Genomic DNA, 24770 nt, shown 5'->3' with positions numbered 1-24770 from the left:
AGCTGAGTGGCTTCCAACTGTCTGAAACCCTCACAATCCAGGGCCAATTTTAACAATCTCTTTCAGTGTGTATGTGTGTTTGGTAGAGCTCACAATGTGTGCATGCTGAAGGGAGAGCAGGTGTGTGTGCAAGTGCATATAGAGGCCAAAGGTCAACCTCAGCTTTTATTCGGGAGCCAGTTTTAAGGCAGCATCTCACCTTGTTTAAGACAGCTCTCTTGCCCAGCACTTGGGAGGCAGAAGCAGATGAATCTCTGAGTTCAAGGCCAGCCTGGTCTACAGAACAAGCTATAAGTTCCAGAACAGCAAGGACTACACAGAGAAATGCTCTTTTTAAAAACTAAACAAAACAAAAAAATTTCTCCCTGGGATGGGGCTTATGAACTAAACTAGTCCAAGAGATCTATCTATCTTGGCCTCCAAGCTCTCACATCACTGAACCTGGCTTCTTGTCTAGGTTCTAAAGATCAAACATAGGTCCTCTAGCATTGTACCAACTGAGCTATCTCTCCAGCCCAATCCTTCCTTCCTTCATTCCTTCCTTCCTTAAGATTCATTCTTATTTCACGTGTATGGCTGCTTTGACAGCATGTCTATGTGTAGCCATGTGACTATAGTATCTGAAGAAACCAGAAGACGGCATCAGATCCCACAGAACTGGAATTATAAACAATTGTTAGCTGCCATATGGGTGCTGGAAACTGAGCCCAGATCCTCTGCGAGAGATGGCAGTTCTCTTTACAGCTGAGCCGTTGCTCCAGCCTGACCAATTCACCTACCACAGAACACTGCCCAGGCCTCAGCATGCCAGAAGCATCTCAGCACCACCCCCCAACACACACACACACACACACACACACACACACACACACAGCAGCAGCAGCAGCAGCAGCAGCAGCAGCAGCAGTGGCTGCTGTTATTGCCCTCACTCCAATCTCATCCTCCACACTAGCATCCTAACTCAGACCATGTGTGCACCTCACTTGGACTGCAGCAGCAGCCTCCTAAGGTAACCTCAGGTCCGAGACGTGCCTCCGCCCACCCATTCTCCCCATATCCAGTGTGATCATTTCAGACAAGTCTCATGTACTCATACTTAGCTTAAAATCGCTGGTTTCTTTCTTTGGTTTCAAGAAAAAAAAGTACAAGCTTCACAGCACGGTATATGAATCCTGGCTCCTGACATGTTTCCCCAAGTCTCCAAAGGCAGGCTGCTCCTTTGCTCAAACTTCCCCAGTGCCCTTAGAAGTGTCTCTGGCACTTCCCTTAACTAGATTCCAGAATTTCTGTTCATTAGCATAGACATGCACTAGAGTTGGCCTTATCTCAATGTCCCTTTACTTATTTGTCTCAGCCGCAGGGGAATGCCCTAGCTTTAATCCCTAATAAACAGTATGCAATGAAAAAACACAGGATGGGGATAAGAAGTCAAAAGTCAACTTTGAGTGGGGCGTAGTGTCCATGTACCTTTAATCCCAGCACTACAAAGGATGAGGCAGGAAGAGCTCAAATTTGAGGCCAGCTTGGGCTATATAATGAGATCCTGGGTCAAAGTAAATAGATCAATAAAATAAACAACTTTGAGGGAATCTAAGATAGTCTCTTATCAATTACTCGGCTGCCCGAGGCAAGAGAGGGAAACGTATACTAATTCGCAGAGACTTCACTTTGGGAAGAAGGCTCACACTATGTCATGATCCAGAGTAATCGGCCCTATGATCCATTTGAGGACCACCCAACTGGAGACCAGCGAGCCTCTAGGTAGTGTCTGTCAAAGAAAATAACGTCAGTTTATGACCATGTGTCTACCAATTGGAGGTTGGGGCCTCAGGAAAACTTAACTCTGTCTGCCTTGACAAAATTAACATAACCGGCCTGTGCCCTGGAGTGGCTCACCCCGTGCCCTGCCCTGTGATGCTGATGAGAAGGCCTTGTGCTTGGGATGTTTTCTTCCTAAAGATACCACATCTGCAAGATTTCAGTAGGATACAGACATACTGGACATACCGCAGCTCACTGAAGCTCGGAGCTTCTACCCCACCCTCATCTCCAAGTCCTTTGAAGGCACCAAATAGAATAATGCCTTAAAATCCTTTCAGCCGGAAGCAAACTGTCGGAACCAATATTTTCAACTTATAAAATTTAAATATCAATATCTTGGTTTGGGCAGCAAAAAGATTAGTTTTTTGTTTTGTTTGGGGTTGTTTTGTTTGTTTGTTTTTCATTTACACACACGGGGGAGGGGAACACAGGTCACGGAGTGACAACTTGCTAGAGCTGGTTCTCTCTTTCTACTGTATAGGTTGCAAGAATTGAAATCAGGTCATCAGGCTTGGCTTTACTCCATGAGCTGGCTCAGCCCCAGTTTATTGTTATTCTAATAAGTTTTTTGATCTAAACACACACACACACACACACACACACACACACACACACACACACAGCCAGGCATGGTGGCGCACGCCTTTAATCCCAGCCCTCTGGAGGCAAAGACAGGTGGATCGATTGTGACTTAGAGGCCAGCCTGGTCTACACAGTGAGTCCAGGACAGCCAAGACTACATAGAGAAACCCAGTCTCAAAAAACAAAACAAACAACAACAAAAAAAATCACATCCACAATAAGACTGTTTTTCAAAATTCTCATTAAATATGTTTGGAATGGTAAGAACAAAAGCAATTGGGAAAAGCAAAACAGACCGGAAGTCTCTACAAAGTCTCATCCCTGCCCCCAGAGGCATTGGTATTGTCTCTGCCCCTGTGTCCAAGAAGGTACTGTCAATGGTTGTTATTGATAGATGCTACACATCAGCCAGGAGCTGTACTGCCACCCTGGGCAACTTTGCCAAGGCCACCTTTGATGCCATCTCCAAGACCAACAGCTACAAGCCCTGTAGCTACCTGAGACCCAACCTCTGGAAAGAGTCTCCTTATCAGGAATTCACTGATCATCTTGTGAAAACCCACACCAGAGTCTCTGTTCAGAGGACCCAGGCTCTAGCTGTGACTACCATATAGGTATTTTTATGCAAGAAAAATAAAGTGAATTAACTTTAAAAGGAGGGGGGGTGGTAGAGGGCTGGAGAGATGGCTCAGTGGTTAAGAGCACTGTCTGCTCTTCCAAAGGACCTGGGTTCAATTCTCAGCACCACATGGTAGTTCACACCTGTCTGTAACTCCAGTATCAAGGGATCTGACACATTCATACTAATACACATAAAAAATAAATAAATAAAATAAATTAAAAAAATTCGGGATCAGGCAGGCCACCTAGTTTCTGGAGATATGACAGAGTTTTCATCTCCCTTCTCACTCCCCCCACATACACTGTACCCCCACACCCATCACCAAGTCGCACCACCTGTAGTGACTGCAAAAACAAATTCCATACCAAGCACTATTTCACGGGGTTCCTCACCAGCATCCTCCTCAGAACTCTTAGCAGGCTGTCGGCTTCTGTCTGAATGAATACCTTAAGATGGTTTGCAAAACCCATCTCCTACCCACCTGTCCCCACCACCTCCCCTAAGACCACTCCTAACATCCCCCTCTCCCCCGAGTCGCCCCAAGTCAGCTCTCTTGATCCTCTAGTCCTGTGACAGTGTCTGAGAGTCTTTCAAGTCCTGGCCTCTTGTTCTACAGCTAAGCAGCCAGGCCAGCTGCGGATCTCAGATTATTGTTGCTTTTCAGAGAAACTCTCCCAACAGCTCAGCACTACATAGGAAAGGCCTTTCTGATAAAGGAAGCCCCCACTCTCCCAGACCGCCTTATCGGGCCACATTGTTCTGTTTTGGCTCTTATCACCCACTGATAAGCCTTTATCTGCGGGTGTGTTTATTGTGTCTCCTTCTCCTACCATTCAAGCTGTCATGATGGGGCCTTTGATTAGCCAGACCTTTAGGACCCGGCACCCAGCAGGCAGTGGGGAAATGCCTTGTATGCATTTGTACAGAAATAACGAACCAATCAATCAATAGCATTTGTATTAAAAGTTGTATCCTGCCAGGTGGTAGTGGTGCATGTCTTTAATCTCAACACCCAGGAGGGAATGACAGGTGGATCTCTGAGTTGGAGGACAGCCTGGTCTACAGAGTAAGTTCCAGAACAGCCAAAGCTACACAGAGAGGGAAAGAAAGAAAGAAAAAAAAACTCTTCAAAGAGTTCTTCAAAAGGTACCCCCGCCACTTACACTCATTGTAAGAAAGTGCTGCAGGTTACAAAGGACATAAGTAAGAAATATACAGGGACAGGACAGGCTGGTCAGAGCAGGAAGTTCTTACGGTGGGTACGGAAAGGGCAGCCACTCCCTAATTCAGAGTAGTACCTCCTAGTGATCCACAAAGAAATCAACTACACCAGCCAGAGATAAGAGGGAAAAGGTCCACCCCAGAGAGAAAAAACAACGGCATGTAGAATGGGCGACCTGGAACAGAAGTGTCGTGTTGCTACCCAAAAAAATGTACACAGCACCTAACAGCTGACCGAGCACCAGTATAAATGTGACAACGAGGATAGCTGGGGAAGCCGGTGAGTGGTAGAATACGTGAGGCCCTGTGTTCCAAGCCCAGCCCCACTACACCCTGCGGAGGTGCGGGAGATGATAGGGTGGGAGGTAAAGAAGGGTAGGAGTTACAGAACGTTTTTTATTTTTGTTTTATGAGTAGGGTGTTTTTGCTTGATTCTCTGTCTATTCATCACAGAGGTCAAAAGAACGCACTGGATCGACTGGTACAGGAGTTACAGATGGTTGTAAGCCGCCATGTGAATACTGGGGGGGTCAAACTGCGTCCTCTGGAAGAGCAGCCGGTGCTCCTACCTGCTGAACCATTTCTCCAGCCCTTTGGGGTTTTATTTTGCTTTGTTTTGAGGGACTGGAGAGATTGCTCAGCAGTTTAGAGGGCTCACTGCTCTCATAGTGGACATAAGCTCGGAGCTTGGTCCCCAGTACCCACATCTGTCAGGCAGCTTACAGCCTCCTGTAAACTCCAACTCCAGGCCTTCTGACATCTTCTGGCCTCATGTGAGTACCCACACTTACACACACACACACACACACACACACACACACACACACACACACCACTTAAAAATGAAATACATCTGTAAAAGAAAATTGTTCTTAAAAAATCAAGTTCAAAAAAAAAATCAAGTTCAAGGCTGATCTGGTCTATAAAATGAGACCCTGACTTAAAAATATATATGATGGCTTTATTACAACATCATCTGGATTAAGGTTTCAGCCCCACTGTAGGCTTTCCATAAAAAAAATCACTGGAAGAGATACCATAAAAGAGAGATCCAGTCCACCATATTTTAGGTGGAGGATTAGAATTACCTTTCCTCCATGAAACACCACCTGCCTCATGACTATGCTGACAGCCCCATGAATGTTCATAATGACTTAATTTCATTAATACTCAGAGCCAACTGTGCTGCTTCCAGGACCTCTTGGGTTCCGTGCACTTCAGTCTTTCCTTTCCACTTCCCTCACTCCAAATGGACCCAATTGCTGAGGTCTCTTTAGGTAGAAGTGGGAAGACTTTATGCATGTTGGCCTAATAGCAATCCAAAACCAGGCCGATATCTCTGAGAGGCTTGAGGGAGCCACTCTGTGACCTCCTTATTTGGAGAAGCTCTGTCTTTGCTTTCCTGGTGTTCTTGAAAGCTGAAGAGACCAAAGAGAAGGCCAATACCTCAGCCTTTCAGACCAGTTGCTTGAGGCTCTGAGAAGCCACAGCCAAGGGATGCAAAGCAACGAACAGAACCGCTAGGGAAAGCATTTTTATATGAAAATGCATCCTTTGCAAAAAGATATTTCTCAATAAGCTCCTTCATGGTGTCATTGCCACAGCTTTTCATAGAAACTTGGTTTCAGAAAATTTATGACAGGTTCATGAATTTATTAGAACTATGTTCTTAAAGAGAAAATGTCTTAAAAAGAAAAGGGGCCGGGGGAGGGAAAAAAAACCTCACCATCCATAAATCCTCGAAGATGCCATAGTTGTGTACCAGACAGCAGAAAGGGAAAGTGTTTAGCTCCAGTGTTTGGAAAGACACAAGCCTGGGATTTTCCAGAGTTAGCAGGGAAAACAGAGAGTGCACAAAAACTAAGCCATTTTCCTGGAAACACCACAGGGCTTCCAGGCCCCTGGACTTCTGAGCCCAGTTAATGAGAACAAGAGCCCAAGCCACCTTGAGAAAGGGCCACAGGGCAGGGGCGTTCCTAACCGCCTAAATCAACACCTCAAATTGCAGGGGAAGAAGCCACAGCTGCCCACAGAACACTGGCCCAGGGCACTCCCTGGGCAGCAATCACACTGAGGTGTCTCTGGGAACTAGGAGCGTGGGAGGTCTCTTCCTGGATGGACTGTGGGGAGGTCCCTGCTTCCCAGGCAGCACATGTGTCTTCTAAAGACAAAGGTGACCCCTCATTTCAGAGGAGTCAACCCAGGCAGGGAGTGGATTGGAGGGGGGGGGTAGGGGGAGTGAAGGGATGGGGAGGATGGGGGAGTAGGGGGGTGGGGGTGGCGAGGTAGGGGGGTAGGGAGGGTGGGGAGGGTGAGGAGGGTGGGGAGGGTGGGGAGGGTGGGGGGACTGCCTCTCTAGGCTTGAAGAATGGTACCCCGGCCATTCTCTGAGGATGTTTCTGTCCTCCCTGGCATCACTGCTGTCTATTTAGATTGAGCACTTGCCAACTTGCCTCCAGCCAGCCAGATGTGGCCTTTCAAGGGTTGTGTGTTTCTATAATGGTTTCCAGAAGCAAACACTCCAGCCACTGAGGTTTGGCCGTGGAATTCACTTCTCCCCACAAAAGCACTACAGCTCAGCCTCTGCCCATGACTCTCGGGACTGCACAATGGAGGAGGCCTTCCTGATCTTCAAAGCCAATGAATGGGACCTGTTTTGAAATAAACACCCTAGCATCCACAAAGAGTCCGTTCCCCCAGGTTTTGATTTGTGGATTTGGGTTTTTTTTTTTTAACCTCTATTTCATCAAAAGGAAGCTTTACACGGTTGAGAGAAAATGTTTTAACTATAGTGTGATGCTTGCAAAAACAGTATCATTTTCTTAGCACCAGAATCTTAGCCTAAATGTTTGCAGGAAACCAGCCCCATAGGAGGAGGTCCAGCCCACTGAGAAAGCATAGTATGAGTCAGGGACAGACTGGTCCAGCCAAGACCACCGTGACGGTTACCGCTGAGAGACAGGCCCCCTTCATCTATAGCTAGCAATAAGAGCTCCTAAGTAGTCACTTTCTAAACACTCCCCTGACATCCTGTCGCTGGAAGACGCTGTGGAAAGAACAGTTCTGTGATCCAGGCTTCAAACTGACATCATTGGAAACATCTCCTCCCCTCTCAGTTTTCTGTTCGAAGAAAGCATGCGTGGATGCATGCATGGATGCATGCATGGATGCCTGCAACCAGACTCTCAGATGCCTACAGCCCGCTACCTTCTCACAATATTTGAATCTGTATCTTAAAGCCCTAGTCAGAGGAATAAGAAATGTTCCTGGCCTTAAGGTCAACAATTAACAAATGGGACCTTATGAGGCTGAGAAGCTTCTGTAAGGCAGGACACACTGTCAGCAGAACAAAGTGACAGCCTACAGACTAGGAAAAGATCTTCACCAACCCTACATCTGACAAAGGGCTACTATCCAAAATATATAAAGAACTCAAGAAATTAAACACCATCAAACCAAAGAACCCAATTGAGAAATGGGGCTCGGAACTAAACAGAGAATTCTCAACAGAGGAATATCGAATAGCTGAGAAACACTTAAAGAAATGCTCAACCTCCTTAGTCATCAGGGAAATGCAAATCAAAACGACTCTGAGGTTCCATCCTACACCCATCAGAATGGCCAAGATCAAAAATTCAAGTGACACCACATGCTGGTGAGGATGTGGAGAAAGAGGAACACTCGTTCATTGCTGGTAGGAATGCAAACTGGTACAACCACTTTGGAAATCTATCTAGTGCTTTCTCAGAAAAATGAGAATAGGGCTTCCTCAAGACCCAGCTATTCCACTCCTTGGAATATACCCAGAAGATGCTCCACACACAACAGGGACATATGCTCAACCATGTTCATAGCAGCCTTATTCATAATAACCAGAACATGGAAACAGCCTAAGTGTCCCTCAGTAGAAGAATGGATAAAGAAACTCTGATATATTTACACTATGGAATACTACTCAGCTATTAAAAACAAGGAATTCCAGAAATTTGTGGACAAATGGATGGAACTAGAAATGATCATACTGAGTGAGTTCACACAGAAGCAGAAAGACTCACATGGTATATATTCACTTATAAGTGGGCAGTAGCCCAAGGGGCATGATCCATGAAAGTCTTCACTTACCAGAAAAGTGAGTCAGAGGGGAGGACATCCTATTGGGACTTTAGGTGAGAGAAGCTTGGGAGAATGGGGAAATAGAAGGATCCAGATGGTCCTAGAAACCTACAAGAAGAACATTATGATGGGCAGATCTGGGCCTAGGGGTCCTGCTCAAACTATGGCACCAGCCAAGGACAATACATGCAGTAAACTTCAAACCCCAACCCAGATTTAGCCAATGGACAGGACATTCTCCACAGCTGAGTGGAGAGTGGGGTCTGACTTTCACATGAACTCTGGTGCCCCATATTTGGCCATGTCCCCTGGATGGGGAGGCCTGGTGGCACTCAGAGGAAGGATAACAGGCTACCAAGAAGAGACTTGATACCCTATGATCATGTATAGGGGGAAGAGGTCCCCCTCAGTCACAGACAAAGGGGGAGGGGAGTAAGGGGAAAATGGGAGGGAGGGAGGAATGGGAGGATACAAGGGATGGGATAACAATTGAGATGTAATATGAATAAATTAATAAAATATTTTTTAAAAAAAGAAGAAATATGTTCCCATGGGCAGGAAAACAAGAGGACCCTAGGAGTGGCTTCCTGTAAGATAGCAGGCAAAGCCTTTAAACTCCACCAGTACTGCTGGGCTGGGTATGCAAGCCCTCAAATGCTTGCAAGCACCTTCCTATGTACAAACCAGGGAGCCACCAGGAGAGTAAGGAGAAGCCTAGGAACCAACAGCAGGACAAGGCAGTGGGTTTTTCCCAACAGAGAACTCTGCTCTCTGCCTTTAGGTGAGTGAACCCAGACAACTGCTGGCTACGAGACACAGAATAAAGCCAACAGTGCAGCGCTTTGTTTCTATCTATTTGAGGCAGGGCATCACTATGTAGCTCAGGCTAGCCTGGAATTCCGATCCACCTGCTCTGTCTCTTGAATGCTGGGATTAAAGATATTAAAGATGTGTGTCATCATGCCAAGTACTGTCTCTTTTTTCTGTTTTCTCACCCACAGGAGTTTTACTGGCAGCCAAAATAAATAGGTTGCAAAAAAGTAAAGAATGGTTTTTAAAGGAGTGGGGTTTGGGGGAGAGGGGGCCGGGAGTTAATTTCTTAAAACGTAAGTGACTCCTGTGTGAGTGCGTGTGCGCATGTGTGGTGCTAGCGCTTATGTCAGAGGACAACTTGTAAGAGTCAGTTCTCTCCTGTCACGTGGGTCCATGGGACTGACTATGGTTATCGGGCTTAGTGGCAAGCGCCTTTTCCTGCTGGCCCGTAAGATCATATGTAATGTCAAACAACAAAAGCGTGGATTTAACACATTTGAAAGGAACAGAGGCAACTGCCAGAAGCAGGAGCCCGCTCTTTCTAAGGAAGCTCTCCATTCCAGGTGCTGTGCTGTGTGAGCATCAGACGGGCTCACACAGCAGGGGATGTGTGTGCCTCCACAACTGGCCGAGCAACTGGCCAGTCCAGATAGAGCAAACAATTCACACTCAATCAAGACACTCTTTCCCAACATGCTTAGATATCAGGCCTAAAACAAAACTGGTTTTCTTTCTTTCTTCCTTTCTTTCTTCCTTTCTTTTTTCTTTTTTTTTTTTTTTGGTTTTTTGGTTTTTTGGTTTTTCGAGACAGGGTTTGGGCCCAGGGGTCCCGTTCAAACTATGGCACCAGCCAAGGACAATCCAGGCCGTAAACTTCAAACCCCTACCTAGGTCTAGCCAATGAGCAGGACATTCTCTATGTTATCTTGACTGTCCTAGACTCACTTTATAGACCATGCTGGCCTCAAACTCACAGCGATCCAGCTGCCTCTGCCTCCCAAATGCTTCACCGTCTGCCTAGTGCCTGCTGAGCTGATCCCCCTTTGGCAGGCTCTAGTCTATTCTGGGAGTGTGAGCACTCAGCCCTCAACTGGGGTGTAAGCACCCAGCCAGTACACTGGAGTGTGAACACCTAGCCCTTAACTGGGGTGGGAGGACCCAGCCAGCACACTGGAGTGTGAACACTCAGCCCTTAACTGGGGTGGGAGCACCCAGCCAGCACACTGGAGTGTGAACACCCAGTCCTTAACTGGGGTGGGAGCACCCAGCCAGCACACTGGGGTCAATGGCACTTCCTGCACTCTTTTCGTCTTCCTCCAAAGAGACTCAGAAAATGCAATAGGAGGGAAATCCCTGACTAGGCCTTTATTTTCAAGTTTTCCATTCATTGTTTCCAAATTCAACCCCGAACAAAATAAGACTGAACTTAGAATTGAAGGAAAAACCAAAACAAAGGAAAAACTACACATATCCATAAGTAAATGCTGGTGGACCACTTCCATAGCATTAACAACTGTCTATCCTAGTAATAAAACTGAAGACAACTGAGTTTTCATCTTACATTTCATTTTTATATCTTTAAAATATTTCTGTGCAATAAGCATTATTTATTTGTTTGTTTACAGGTTTTTTTCCCTGACTGGATTTCTCTGTGTAGCCCTGGCTTCCCTGGACTCACTCTGTAGACCAGCCTGGCCTCCAACTCATAGAGATCCACCTGCCTCAACCTCCCAAGTGCTGGGATTAAAGGCATGAGCCACTACAGCCCAGCTCACTCACTTGCTCGCTCATTCTTTCTTTCTTTTTGAGACAGTTTCTCTGTGTAGCCCTGGCTGTCCTATATAGACCAGGCTGGCCTTGAACTCAAGAGATCCGTCTGCCTCTGGCTCTCTGAGTGCTGGGATTAAAGGCATGTACCACCATGCCTGGGTGCATCTATTGTTTCTTATAGGAATGAAAATGCAAGTTAGGTTGGGTGGTGGTAGTGCACACCTTTAATCTCAGCACTCGGGAGGCAGAGGCAGACAGATCCCTGTGGGTTCAAGGCCAGCCTGGTCTAGAGATCAAGTTCCAGGACAGCCAGGGTAATACAGAGATACCCTATGTGAAGAAGAAGAAGAAAAAGAAGGAGGAGGAGGAGGAGGAGAAGAAGAAAGGAGGAGAAGAAGAAGAAGAAGAAGAAGAAGAAGAAGAAGAAGAAGAAAAGAAAGAAAAGAAAGAAAGAAAGAAAGAAAGAAAGAAAGAAAGAAAGAAAGAAGAGCCTGGTGTCATGACACACACCTTTAATCCCAGCACTCTGGAGGCAGAGGTAGGAAGATCACTGAGTTCAAGGCCAGCCTGGTCTACACAGAGTCCTTGTCTTGAAAAACCAAAAAAGAAGAAGAAGAAGAAGAAGAAGAAGAAGAAGAAGAAGAAGAAGAAGAAAAGAAAGACGAAAAAAGAAAGAAAAAAATGCAAGTCAGTTGTCCAAGTAGTTGCCTGGTACACACTGGGTTCAATCCCCATAGACTAATTTCACAAATGTAATTTAAACAGCAAGAAAATAAGGGATGGCAAGATCCCTCGATGGCTCAGGCTTGCCACCAAGCCTGAAAGGACAAACACATTGCATGCTTCATGGGAACGTGATGGGCGTGAAGTTCCGTGGTGTCTATGCAGTAATGTTTGACGCAGTGCCCTGCACTGGGTAGCGCTCAGAACCTAACCGCAACAGCCACAGCAAAGACCTACTGATGGTCCTAGCTGGTGCCAGGATCTAAGCCTTGAGCACTTAATTTTGTTGCTATCTCATCTCTCCAGGTCCTGTTCTTATCTGTCACCCAAGCCAGGAGAAAAGCCAGTGGCCCAGGGACCCCAGAAGCACAAGAGCCCCAAACCTCATCTCGCCAAGGGCGCACCGCACTTAGGATGTTGCCACTGGGGTTACAGCAAAAGGAAACCGGCCAGAGTCTCCCTCTCAGGATTAGTCACCCACTGAAGAGAAAAACTGACCGGAGGCTCTAAAAGCAGTAGCTGATTTTTTGCAGGAGAAAGAGTATTTTATTCTGGTGGAATAATTCATTTGGAATGGAGGAGTCGCCTGGGAACTGAACCAGTTCATCTTTCTTCCCTATGGAAGGAAGAGACAGCCAGCCCTCTGTTAGAAGTGTTTCAAGTTCACTGGTTACATTTACTGTCCTTTCATGTATCCTAGATTTACACTCAGTTTGCGAAGCATAGGCCTGTGGGTGAAATAACTTTAGATGCTGGTCATGCAGTAAAGGATTCCGGTTAACTCAGATCGTTCAAACACCATAAACACATCCTCCAGTGTGAGGTCAGCCTGCAGATTGACTGTGACTCACTCTGATCAGCCTTAGCTTTAACCAAGGCACATGTGCCCAGGTTTGAACCCAGCCCCGGCACTTACCAGTTGTGTCACCTTAGCAAAGGTGTGTGCCTCCGTTTCCATAGCAAGATAGACTAGCAATGAGGTCATTACAAGAAGAAGATAAATGAGTGGCTGTCCCGTACTCAGAGAAATGCCGAGCCCTGTTTAGAGGTATTAGCTTGTTCCAGTACTATGATGGTTTCGGATGGTGGCGCAGATTCCACCTAAAATTATGCAACCTAATCACAAACTTTGCAAATTAATATAGACTGTCTGAAAGCCAGAAGGCGTTTCCTAAAACTAAATCAAGGGAGCATGAACATCATGTTATATGTGTGTATGCATGCACCCGCACAACACACACACACACACACACACACACACACACACACACACACGAAATTTAAATTTAAATCAGGTCAACTTTAGAACATAATATGCCAATAAGCTCAGATCCTCTGCATCTCAATTCAGTGCCCCTCCAAAATGGGAAACAGTTCATTCCAACTATGCCTAATAACTCATGAGAATATATATAATATATTCATATATATGATATATACATACATATATGCATATATATGGAGAGAGAGAGAGCATGCGCACAGTTAAACAGTTGGGTTTGCACTGTGGGTTCCTTTCATTCTGCAGCAAGAAGGCTTACTAAGATTGCGCATTTTCCTTCCTTTGTAAATGTTGAAAGCTTTTCATTTCGTTCCAAAGGAAATGGCTGTAGCAAAGTTCAGTGACATCAGACACCATCATTGTCTGGGTGGTGTGAGTATCCGGTGGCCATCACAGAAGTGATTAATGTTAAAAGCCAGGAGCACAGAAGCTAAAGGCAACTTCCCGGACCATCCCTCAGGACATTCATCCTCCTGGTTTACTGGATCCAGCTCAGAAAGTCAGCCCTCGAGCAAGGGAGTAGCAAACAGCACAGCTCAACGGGCTACCATCCCGTGGGCCACCTCTCAGAAAAAGCCTTCCAATGCCATACGCCTCCGCCTTCCCGTGTGGGAGGGAATCATGCTGGGAATGCTGCAGCATGTAACTCTCACACGTTCACACTTTTCTACAGACTGACCAATGACACTGAAGATTCCTATTTCACCGACTGCTAACAGTGGCTCTGCTCTTATTACTAAAGTTATTACAATCAAGATCGCTTTTTCTGCTATCCTGGTCCAAGGTAACAAAGCAGGCAAAGGCAGGCAGGTGTCTGTGAGCTTGAGGACGGTCTGGTAGAGTGAGTTCCAGGCCAGCCAAGACTATTTAAGTGAGACCTCATCCCAAAAGGGAAAAAAGACACACAGACTCCTAGAAGCCACACACTATAAACAGGTCACACTGTGAGCCACCTGCAAGAAGACCTTGCTCAACCCTGTTCTGTGGAAGCACTCCCCAGCCTTATTCTGCAGACCTTGGCACCCCAGGTGTCTGTCGGTGTGGTGTGTGACAGATAGAACATTCCACACTCAGACTGATCCCCAGCAGTGAGCTGGTCTGAGAGCTCAGAGCAAAAGCAGAAATGACAGCTGAGTTTTACTTGTGAAATGTGTTTCCAACAGGCCCCACTTTCCTGTGGAGTCGAGCTGGCAAGCTGGGCTGTACACGTCACAAAGTTTGCTTTGGGTCTTGACCTAAACATCTATTCATTCTTCAAATGTCTTTCATTCCGTGCCAGGTACTAGGGGAGGTTTAAAAAAAAAAAGACTTTATTTTACGGCTGGGCTTCTTTCCTTTACATCAGCCAGACCCAGCTAAAAGGGCCGCCTGTTCTCCAATAACCAACTTTCAGACTGTCCTAGTGAGGCCCTTAGTTGTCTCTCCTTAAGCTCCCCTCCCAGACTCCACTGCCATGGAATTACTTAAAACTAAAGCTGAACTCCCCAAGTAACGCTCAAGTTGTAAATAAAGAGAACATTTCCTACAGTCTAATTCCGTTGTCTATGTACTGTGTTTCGTCAGTAAATGAGACATTTTCTCTCTGACTTCCTCTAAAGGACAATTTGTCAGACCAGGCCTGTTCCCTCCCAGTGTCCTTCTCCACTCTCAGAAAGCCGGAAGACTCACGCTGAACGGCCTTGGCCCTGGGAGAAGTTCACAGTCCTCAGTGTGTCACCCCGGAAACTTACAGATAGATCAAACATGGCTTCCCCATGGACGAGTCATGCTTTCCCCCAGAAGCCAGACGTGACCTATGTCCCATAGATGACAGAATCCCACCAGGTAGAAAGGCAAATGAGCTCTGGAAACAGGAAGTGTCTCCAGGCTCTCTCCAAATACCTGTAAGTACCTTGCACACAGAGCTCAGAATATGATGGGGAGGGGGGCACCATGACTCCGCCCTGAGCAGAGCCTGGCCAGCTCTTACTAGCTGTACCCTGCAGCCTATCAACTCCTACCTGAGCCAGTGACTGAGGTTCTCTGTCCCTCCTGCCCTGGCCCAGTATAAGAAAGGTCTAGTGAACAACAGTAGGAAACACAAAAGGCAGGGCTCCAGCACACTGTTTGTGAGGACCCAGCTTCTCCACAGTGCCCCCACTGGTGCTATATTCTCAAGTGTTTGGTGAAAGTCACTCAGTCAGTCGGTAGCCTGCTGCCTCTCACACACCTCTCCAGAACCTCCCCAGCCTCCCCAGCTCCCACAGGCCCAGACAGCCTTCAACCAGGCAAGTTTCTCCCCCACACTCCACACACACACATACACCACACACCACGCACACCACATATACATCACACACACCACACACCACACACACATACACCACTCACACACACACATCACACCACACACACACATACACCACACACACACACATTACACACAACACACCACACACACATACACCACACACACACATCACACACCACACACCACACACACATACACCACATACACACATCACACACAACACACCACACACACACACACCACATACACATCATACCCACACCACACACACCACACACACCACACATACCCAGAAGCCCAGAGCTGAACTGCTCCCTGGAGTGTTTTTTTTTTTTTTTAAGTTTCTTTCTATTAAAGTCTTCACCCTGGGAGCACATAAGGGGGTGGCTGAGAGGAATAGAATGACAGCCCTTCCTAGGTAGAAGCTTCTGGATCCATACAGTGTCTCCAGAGAGCTAGTTTTACATCTCTGTGCAGCTTCAGGGTTCTCCAACCAGAGGCTCCTGAAAAGGGGAGAATACAGAGCCAAGAATGTCCTCTACCCCCTCACAAGTGGTGGGCGCGGGCGCGCGCGCGCGCGCGCACACACACACACACACACACACACATACACAACTTACCCAACTCCCCAGCTCCCAGTCTCGGGTCTAGGTCAATGACAAAACTACAAATCTGCCAGGGTCTCTGCCTGAAGCTAAAGCAAAGGGTATTATTAAAGGCACAGGTTAAGGATCCCTCACTCCACAACTCCTCATTTAGAAGCCCTCGGTGGCAGGCAATGTAAACACTTCCCAAGAATGCTTTAAAATGAAGGGCGGTTTTTATTAAATGACTTAATTGAGGGCCACTTCTCCCAGCGGAAAGCTTTTAAAGCGAGGAATAAAGGGAGGCCTGGCGGGTGTCTCCCAGACACTTGTTTTGAAAACCTGCCATGCTGTCACGGGAAATTAAGCACAACAGGGGGTGGGGTCCCCATGTGTGTTCCTGCAGTGTGATCTCCTGCAGAAATAAAACACCCAAGAAAACCTATTCCTGTGCACACGGGGAGCCTGGCGAGAGGGTTTCATTCCAGCGAGCGTGTCAAGGGTCGCTGGAAGCATGGGATGGGAAAAGTGGAAAACTTACAGCTAGTAGCCAAAAGGGGTCCAACTGCATGATGAAAGAAGGGCATTTTAAAACTTAAAATGGACAGAAAGCAAAACAAAACAAAAACGCACTGGTAAGGACAGCCAGGAGACCTTTAATCCCATTACTTGTAATTTAGAGGCAAGCTACATCTACATACTGAGCTAGCTACGCAGTGAGACTTTGAACACACCCAGCTCCCATCCCCACCCCCAAAAGATGTTGGTGAGCAGCACTAGAGAGCTAGTTAATGATGCTGAGATAACAAAAAAAAGCTTTGGAAACGTGTGTCAGTGGAAGCTCCAGACACAGAAGGCCACATCAGCCGGGAAACACGTGTTTGGGACATCTCCAGAATAAGCTTTGGTTCGGTTGGTTGGTTGGTTGGTTTTTCGAGACAAGGTTTCTCTGTGTAGCCTTGGCTGTCCTGGACTCACTTTGTAGAGCAGGCTGGCCTGGAACTCAGTGATCAGCCTGCATCTGCCTCCCGAATGCTGGGACTACAGGCGCATGTCACTGGAGCACGCAGCTAGAATAAGCATTTTTATAGAGGCAGAAAAAAGACCCATTGTTGCCGGGCAGATGGCAGGGAAAATGTTAGGTAAAAGGTTTCTGCCTGGAATCTCGCTAGCATCTTCACACTGGAAGCGCTGCTTAATTTACTCCTTAGAGAAATGTTTCTCAATCTATGGACCGAGACCCCTTTGGGGGTTGTATATCAGATATCCTGCATATCAGACATTTACATTATGATCATAACCATAGCAAAATTACAGCTATGAAATAGCAACAAAAGCCGGGCATGGTGGCGCACGCCTTTAATCCCAGCACTCGGGAGGCAGAGGCAGGCAGATAGCTGTGAGTTCGAGGCCAGCCTGGTCTACAAAAGCGAGTCTAGGACAGCCAAGGTTACATAGAGAAACCCTGTCTCAAAAAACAAAAAAGAAAAAAGAAATAGCAACAAAAGTGATTTTTGGCTGGGGTCGCTGCAACATGAGGAACCTATTAAAGGGTCTCAGCATTGGGATTCTGAGAACCTCCCACTACCTTAAAGCAACATGAAGAGTGTCTTAGTTTCTCTTCTGTACTGATAAAAGCATCCTGTCAAAGAGCAACTTACCGGAGAGAAGATCTGTTCAGCCCGCAGTTCTGGGGTCTAGTCCATCATTATGGGGAAGTCAAGGCAGGAATTTACAACATCCTATCCAGTCCAGAGCAGAGAGAGACAAGCCTTTGGACCCTCCCCTGCTCTGGGCCAGCTTTCACCTCTCCAACAGCTCAGGACCCCCTGCCTAGAGCATGGCGTGGGTCTTCTGCATTAATGAATAGTCCAAATAATCCCCAACAGGCAAGTTTGGTCCAGATAATTCCTCATTAAGGCTCACTTCTCAGAAGATTCTAAGTTGTGTCAAGTTGACAGTTAAAAGTAACCAGTGAAAAGAGACAGGATGGGGACTCAAACCCCTCCCCCACCCCCCACCTCAAGAGGCTTTTAATAGCAGTACCAGCCCCAGGCCACTCCACCTGGCGATTCCCCCAGGGCTGAGTTTAACCACCTGCGAGGTTAAGGGGTTTCACTGCTGGAAGCATGGTTATTTATATGTAAATAGCGTGAGCAATTACAAATGTAGCTAAAGAGGGTTTAGTAGAGGGTAAAGTGGCTATTCCCACTCCAGGGCACCTCCAGGCCAACCAGCAGCATCAATAAACGTGAAATTCTACTCTTTGCACCCAACTTTGGAAAGCACGATCGTTATCACTTACTAGAAACTCTCTATGGCCAGAGACGGTAAAGAGAACTGTGGCCTCGTTGGAGCACAGCTCGGGGCATCATCCTCTGCGTGCAGTAACCCTAACCTCGGCCAGCTGGGCATCCTAACTGCAACACCCACTGCGGCTACCTACTCCTGCACAGCAACAAGACGTAGACTCCAAGCCCCGACATTGTAGGTGAGAAAATCACACACACACACACACCCCCGCCTCCCACCCCCACCCCGATGAAGAGGAATCTGCCAGAACCACACTCCCAGTACCTGACACAGAGAGGGCTTTCAACACAAGTACTGGAGACCAGGACACTCTTACCCCATAGCAAAATGAGGGCATTCTAAGGTTTCACCAACTCTTGATTAAGAGTAATTTAAGGAAAAAAAAAAATCTGCGCAGACTTTTTTCTTTTTAAAGACAGGGCTCTTCCTAGTCCAGACTGGCCTTGAACCTATTACACAGCTGAAGATGACCTTCAATGTCTGATCCTTCTGCCTCTGCCTCTCCAGTGCTAGGATTACATGTGAATGTTGCCACATCCAACTGACTTACCCAGTGCTGGGCACAGGGCACAGGGCACAGGGCTTCCGACATACTGAGCACATGCTCTGCCCACCTCCCTGCCCCCTTATAGGCTTATTTACAGGAGTGTGGGGATTCAGAACTAAACTTGGGTCCTGTGCACAGCCCTCTTAGTCACTGAGCCAGCTCCCTAGCCTGGTTCCTCTAACTCTCGTGGTTCCATGGTAACTGCTGCTCTATGCCAGTTCCCCCAGGCTTCTGAGACTTGCCTGGGACAGGGAGAGACACCCTCCACTTGCCTTCTGAAGCTGTGTGGTTCTGAAGGAGGAGAAGGACCTCACAAGTAAGCGTACCAGAGAACATGTAAAACAAGATTTCTCCACATTCTTCCAAAATCCACCACTAGGGCTGGGGAATCGGGCTCAGCTGGTTGGACTTCCCTAACATGCAGGGTTCCATCACCCAGCACAGGATGCACCAGGCTTGGTGATGCCTATCTACCTGTAATCCCAGCACCTAGGACGTGGAGGCAGGAGAATCATCGGAAGTTTAACATCATGCTCTGCTATAAGGTGAGTCTGAGGTAACCTGGACTACATGAGATCCTGTCTCAATAATAATATCGGTCTTACAGATATAAAATCTACAAAATAACATCCTGAGCCATCACATAGTTTACCTAAGGTAAGCAAAACTCCCTGTGATTGGACAGCAGCTAATAAATGTCGCCCTATAAACAAAGAGGCTGCCAGGCAGGCTGGCCAGCGTATTCCAAATTCACAGGATATGCCCCGTGTTGTAATCCTGAATGCTTAACTCCATGTTGACTCCCCGCTACGTCTCTTGCAGCGCTCCCTGGGTCCAGTCTTTTTGGGTGGAATCCTGTGTGCATACCCACAGCCATTTGTGAATCTGTTCTAGGCTCATCTAGGTAATGACAGTGCTGTCGGGCTCAAAGCCCCAACTATCTGTAAATTTTAAAGCTCAGGGTAATTATGGTGCAGCAAGTTGTTTTGGTTGCGTGTATCACATGAACAAGACTGCCGACCTTCACTGTACCCTAAAAAGCCCAGCACTGAAGCCTGTTTTTAATTCTTACCCAATAACTAATTATTTCCAAAACTCAAGGGCTTTGCAAAGCTTAAAGAAATGCAGGAACAGTGCCTCTTCAGCCCAGAGTGGACCCACTCAGAGCCTTTCCCAACAGCCAAATCTGCCTTCTCTTAAAAAAAAAAAAGGAAAAAAGTGAAGTCCCTTGGACCACAGGGACACAGTGGCCTTTGAGATGTACATTATCTTCCAGGAGGGAAAACAATAAATCTATCCAAACTCAAGGGGACTGTGCAGGGGGGCTGAGGGGTGAGGTACGGGGGTGTCTAAGATCAGAATGTCTTTTTCTAAAGATGCATTTATTTTCATATGTATGAGTATTTTGTCTGCATGAAGGTATATACACCTCATGTGTGCACAGTGCCCATGGATGTCAGAAGACCATGTCAGATTCCCTGCAACTGAAGTTACACAGTTGTGAGCTGATGTGCGGGTGCTGGAAAGCTGACCCAGGTCCTCATCAAGAACAGGAAGTGTTCTTAACCATAAAGTGGTCTCTCCAGCCCCTGAAAACACAGTGTCTTAATCAGCTCTGCAAAGAGCTGAGCCCTGTAGGAAGACCTGAGCACTTGCTAACCTCAGCTCAGCCACGGCGCAGGCTGGGAGCGGCTCCAGGACCCTCGAGTCTCTAGGGATGTCAGAGTTGGAGCAGAGAAAAAGAAGTGCTGCATGTGCGACCTGTCACTTGGACATGGTCAATAAGCAAACAGTGACTATGGGGCTGGGGGTGTGGCTCAGTTGGTAGGGCTTGCCTGGCATACGTGAAGCCCTGGTTTTGATGACCAGTACGGCATAAACAGGCATAGGGTGTTTGCCTAAAATCCTGGGACTTGGGAAGTTGAAACTGGAAGTTCAAGGTCATCATAGCCACCTAGTGAACTAGAGAATAGTATGGGATACATGAGCCCCTGTCTCAGAAGAGGTGGGGAAAAAAAGTATTTTTGGTTGTGGTTTGGAGACAGGGTTCAAGTTGCCCCAAGCTGGCCTTGACCTTAGTTAGCCCAGGCAGACCTATGAACCTACGGTGGGGATGACAAGCGAGTGCCTCCGCTAGGCCTGGCGTAGTAACTGGGAGGTCCTCAGCCCTATGAAACAGAACTTGGAGTGAGTGAAATGTGTTCTGCAGCCTGCTCAGCAGCCCTGTCTTACAGCAGCCATGGCAGAATGAGGCTCAAGTTCAGAGGCCTCTGACAAGCAGGAGCTTTGCCGGGCCCTGTCACAGATGCACAGCCACTAGGCTGCCATTACCAGTCACCAGCCGCCAGACAGTCCTGGCCTCTTCATGGGAGCTCTCCATCCCCTTCAGACCCTCCAGGAAACCCATCCTCCAGTGCCCAGCACCCTCCCTCCCCTCCAGTCAGAAAAGAACCCCACAGCTCCCTCATTTTAAGTCTGGGACAAAGTCTCAGTGAAATAAAGTGGAACTTAAAGCTCAGAAAGTGTTTCTTACGCCTTCCAAATAAATGCATGAGTTGCAGGGGAACTGCCGCAGGTGAGGCAAGCCTGTGCCCACGAGTAACCAGAGCACTGTAACCCACAGTCTCCAGATCCACTACCCAGACTCAGGCTCCTTAAGTCAAGGACTGTATCCTGTTGACCAAGAACTTGGCAGGTGGGACAGAGCCCTGCCGGAAGTAAGTAGCTGCTCAGTGAGTAACCAAAGAAAGAAAGAAACAGTCACAACAACCTCTCCTGTGGCTGGGCAGTAAATCCCAGTACTTGGGAGGCTGAGGCAGGAGGATCTCAGTTGGAGATGAGCCTAGGTCATATAGAAAGACTGAGCGCCTACCACCCCTAGCCCACCTCTCACAAAAAGGCAGAGGTGGGGGCATTGGCTTGGGGAACAGAGAAAGGCAAGCACAGGAAGAAAACAAGGTAGAGGGGGTTGCAACAGAGCCATGTCTGTGTGTGTGTGTGTGTGTGTGTGTGTGTGTGTGTGTGTGTGTGTGAACATGCAGAGGTCGGAAGACAACTTGAAGGAATCGGTTTTCTCCTTCCACGGCATAGGTTGCAGAGATCAAACTCGGGCCCCATCAGGCTCAACAGCAAGTGCCTTTACCATCTAAGCCATTTTTCAAGCCCCAGTGGGGGCATTTGACTGACACTCAAGCCAGCTTCAGACTTCAGGAAGGCCACTCGGCCCTGGTGCAACCCCTATCAGCACCCCTCCTCTCTCCGGCCCTGGCCCTCCCCACCCCCTTTTCTGCATTCTCATATCATAACTTGTTTCATCATGACAGCAATGCCAAGTGACAGAAGAGAGGTGCCAGCCTCCCTCAAAGCACTAGGACCAGAGAAAGAGTAAGAGGAAGTGAGGGAGGAAGAAAGGAAGGGAGGGAGGGAAGGAGGAAAGAGAGGAGGGAAGGAAGGAGAAAGGAAGGGAAGGAACCTCAGCTAGACCTTTTAAAAAGGTTAACAGCATCTTTTAGATAAATGAGTTTCAGGGGGAAAAGAGCTTAGAAACACTTTAAATTCAACCATTATTCACACCATCAGCGTGACGAAATAACTTAGGACCAACAGACACACACTGGAAGCTATTATACTAAGTAGCTGGCTGTAACAGACAATCGCAGGTCTCAACACAAACCACCAGGCTCTCCAGGAGCTGCACCCCTCATCTCACAGGTAACCGCCACGTTTCAGGCACGCCTTTTCAGACACCAAGAGTTTGGGAGCGTCTTTAGGTAAACCTTGCTCTCCAGATGGAAAGGAAAGTCACAGGTTTACAAGCAGTCAGTTTGATGGTCTGGTACACATGCATTCTCCAGTATGAGACACACACACACACACACACACACACACACACACACACACACGGCTTCTTTATGGTTCTGTTCCCCCAAAGGGTGAAGATTTGGGGTCAGGGGCCACCCTGGGGTACCATGTACTCCATATAACCTCTGCTCCCAAGCCAAAGTCAAAACTGTGGTGATAACTCCCAGCGTCACACTTCTAGCAGCTGGCAATAGGAAAGGGCACTGTAGCAGGACAGGAAAACAAGACAGACCAATGGAGCAAGACTCTATCATTTTTTTATTTTTCAAAATCAATGTCCTTCTGGCCCATGTTAGAGGTCAGAAACACAAACACCTTCCCCAGGGCATCCTTAAAGCGACAGCATCTTGACACTACAAAAAGACAACACACAGGGCCAGCACCTAAGGAAAGTACAAAATCTGACTTGTGGCCATGTTGTAACACCCAGGAGACGTGTGAATACTTAGAATACCAGAGTCTTAACCTAGCAGTGACTGCTCACCTGCTCACCTAGGACAACTGTATTATTAACATATGCGACCAAGATCACTGGATTCAAACATTTGCTCGGCCTTTCCTGTGTCCCATCATTTTTCAGACTGAAGCGAGCTCTGCCATGTTACTGGAAGCGCCAGTTCTCTAACTCCGATGTTACTCTATCAAGAAACATACACGCGGTTGCTCCCGAGGGCACACATCAAAGACAGCTAACTCACAAAAGCACACACAAGGACGCGAGTACCAGGTGCAAACCCTTCAGGCTCGCTCCACCTTCGGGAAAATCCCCACCTTTATGTAAATGCCGGTACTTTTGTGTGAGCGCGCGTGCAGGCGCGTGTGCATGTGTGTGTTAAGGAAGGGTTCACCTAATCCTAAACATTTTCCTCACCTTTTCAATCTAAGGTCCTTTTCCAAATCACTCGGTTTTCTCTGACAGGACAACCTTGACTCTGGCAAGGACTCAAAGGCCCACACTCCAACCTCCTAAGTAAAAAGTGTCCCTGAAAATATTTACTGTAAACAGAGTTAGGTACAAAGAGAACTTTTTTTTTTTTATGGCACCACCTGCGGTCTAAGATTGGCACACAGCATCCACATGCCCCCCTGGTGGAGAGGTGGTTAGAAAGACTGAGCGCTCCGGATGGGCTCTCCTCCCCTCTCTGCTCTTCTAAACTTGCCTGCACCCAAAACCACCCCGGCAGCTTTTTAAATGTTCCCACCGACTGCCTCGGGAATGGGGATGTAGGCAGGAGGGAGAAGTTGAGAATCTTTTTATTGGTTTTGTTTTTAAATCTTACCAGGTGTATAGCCCAGTTTGCAAGCCCCTTTAAAAGAACCCCCACAGTATTTTGAGGACAGTACTCGGTGTTGGAAGGGTTGTTGGGGTAAAAGGGCGCGCACATAGTAAATACAAAAAGTTCTTTTTAAAAAATCTGTAAGTCCAACACCACAGCCAAGCACCTGTCTGGAAGCCAAACGGTGATGCAACTTGGAAAACGTCCCTCAGAAGACGGTAAAGGCTTTCGTGGGGGTAAAGGCTTTCGGGGTGACCTGCTTGGGCAGTGCAGTGGCGCGCCGGCCCAAGACAGAGGAGCAGCCACCGGCCTGTTTAAAGAATGGTCTTAAAGAGCCCGCTGAGATCAAACACTGCAGGCAAGGGCAGGGAGTGCGGGGCTCCGTGAGGCTCGCCCGCAGCTGTCACTAGATCCCTGCGCAGGTTCGCCACCAACTGTTCGGCGCGTCTGCGGTGCGGGGCGCAGTGTAGGAGGCAGGAGCGCACCTCCAAGCCCCGGGACTGCGGCCCCGGCGCCGGGATCCGAAGGACCGACCCTTGGGCTGAGCACTGCGCAAACCTGCAGGAGCCAGAGCCCCCTTATGATCTGTGTCAGCACCTGGGCCCCGGCGGCCCACGCACACCCTCCCGGCTGCGAGATTACTTACCGCCTGCGCCTCCTAAGTCCCGCTCCCTCTGCAGCCCGCAGAGCCGGGCCAGAGAGCAGCAGCCGCCGCGTCGCCAGGAGGCCGCGCCAGCCCCGCCCCGCCCCGCCCTGCAGCCGCCCGCCCTCCCGGGAGGAGGAGCAGGCTGGTCTGCGTCCGGACCCTCCCAGTGACCCGGGACCAGGCGGACCCAGGACTGCGGCCCCTCGGGAGCAGTCGCTGGTGCTCCCAGAAACCCATCTGTGCCCTCTCACCAGCAACCCCTCCTCACCCTGCAGCCACTCTCTCTCCTCTATCTCAGCGCTCCC

General features: G+C 48.0%; 1 protein-coding gene across 2 annotated transcripts in view; it reads right to left on the bottom strand.

Annotated features, from left to right (window-relative positions):
• The window catches only part of CGNL1 (cingulin like 1), a 157689-nt gene extending 133140 nt beyond the window's left edge, over nt 1-24549 (bottom strand). For both annotated transcript variants that reach the window (XR_014773639.1, XM_084752913.1), the window contains exon 1: nt 24466-24549. The gene's annotated coding sequence lies outside the window, so the exon portion shown is untranslated. The remainder of the gene's footprint in view (nt 1-24465) is intronic.
• Between the last annotated feature and the right edge of the window lie 221 nt (nt 24550-24770).

The sequence above is a fragment of the Acomys minous genome (genome assembly GCF_964271855.1).
Source record: "Acomys minous genome assembly, chromosome: 13".
Lineage (NCBI taxonomy): Eukaryota > Metazoa > Chordata > Mammalia > Rodentia > Muridae > Acomys > Acomys minous.
The sequence above is the reverse complement of the archived record's forward strand: the minus strand, read 5'-3'. Positions and strand labels throughout refer to the sequence as shown.